This window comes from Rutilus rutilus (genome assembly GCF_951802725.1).
Source record: "Rutilus rutilus genome assembly, chromosome: 12".
Classification (NCBI taxonomy): Eukaryota; Metazoa; Chordata; class Actinopteri; order Cypriniformes; family Leuciscidae; genus Rutilus; species Rutilus rutilus.
In genome coordinates, this window is record NC_140217.1 from 1,058,250 (window position 1) to 1,059,333 (window position 1,084).

Below are 1,084 nucleotides of genomic sequence, written 5' to 3' on the forward strand. Positions count from 1 at the left end.
TATCGCGCTCCAGGGTGTTCAAACGCGTGAAATCCCTCCAGGACACTCACATCCACATGACAAATCCTGAAACGGGGTTCAGTTCTTCCACACACTCCTCATCCTGATCTGCGGGAATCTGTTCTGACTGAAGCTCGGTTGGATTCTGGATTCAGGAATGATTTCTCCTCGAATCCGTGAGAAAGACACCGAGGCTCGCCGAACGCTCCTCCATCTCCACGCGTTCCTGAACACGCAGGAACACATTCACAGTGCGAGTGTCTCGCGTGGGTTCCGAGGCTGTTGCATCACCTGAGCGCGCGCGGTTCCCGGTGATTCGGTGAGAGCGAGACGGTGTGCACATATCCCGATCCCGAAGCTCAATATGTGATTGTCTCAAAACCTAGCGTGCTTCCTACCTAGACCGCATTTCTGGTGCGGTGGTGCACACAGGGGCGCGGGGAGATGTTTTACGTTGGGGGTGCTGTATTTTTTTATATATATTTTTTTTGGGGGGGGGGGGGGGGGGGGACTTTTGAATAAGAAACAATATCAAGTCTATAAAACTCGTTAAAACTTCGCGAAACACAACGAGCGTATCAGTGAGAACACTCATTTAAACAGCGCACTCACACACACACACGAACATGAATCCACATCACATTTTTGACATTGACATCACATTATTGATATTGCTTTCAATCGTAGTGCAACGGACCGGTCCACGGGACATAAATTAAGCCTTGAAATAAAAAAAAAGTTGCATGGCTGTTTACACTGTCATACACAATAAAAGAGCATTAACAGCGACAGTACAGAAATTAACACACACAAAAAAAACTGCCTAGTGCCTCACACACACACAACACTGATGGTGGTGTTGCGCTCAGGAGTAGTCACAGTATGACGTCACACTCTGCGCGTATGTTTTAAAAAAAACACATAACATTTAAATAGTCCAAACACTTTTTAAATAGCCTACTTAAAGTGTTTATTACAAATAAATTACTATAAAAATGAATACATTTAAATTAACAAAAATGTGCTGCATTTACAATCCTGTGAAAACTGGGTGCACATCCCGATCCCGATCCGCATTTAGCAT

At 44.8% G+C, this 1,084-nt stretch overlaps 1 protein-coding gene across 1 annotated transcript in view; it reads right to left on the reverse strand.

The window, feature by feature from the left end:
- The window catches only part of cacna1ib (calcium voltage-gated channel subunit alpha1 Ib), a 125,418-nt gene extending 125,216 nt beyond the window's left edge, over positions 1-202 (reverse strand). Inside the window, 1 exon segment of the mRNA XM_084426225.1 lies at positions 1-202. This exon segment is cut by the window's left edge and continues 74 nt beyond it. The gene's annotated coding sequence lies outside the window, so the exon portion shown is untranslated.
- Positions 203-1,084: the final 882 nt, after the last annotated feature.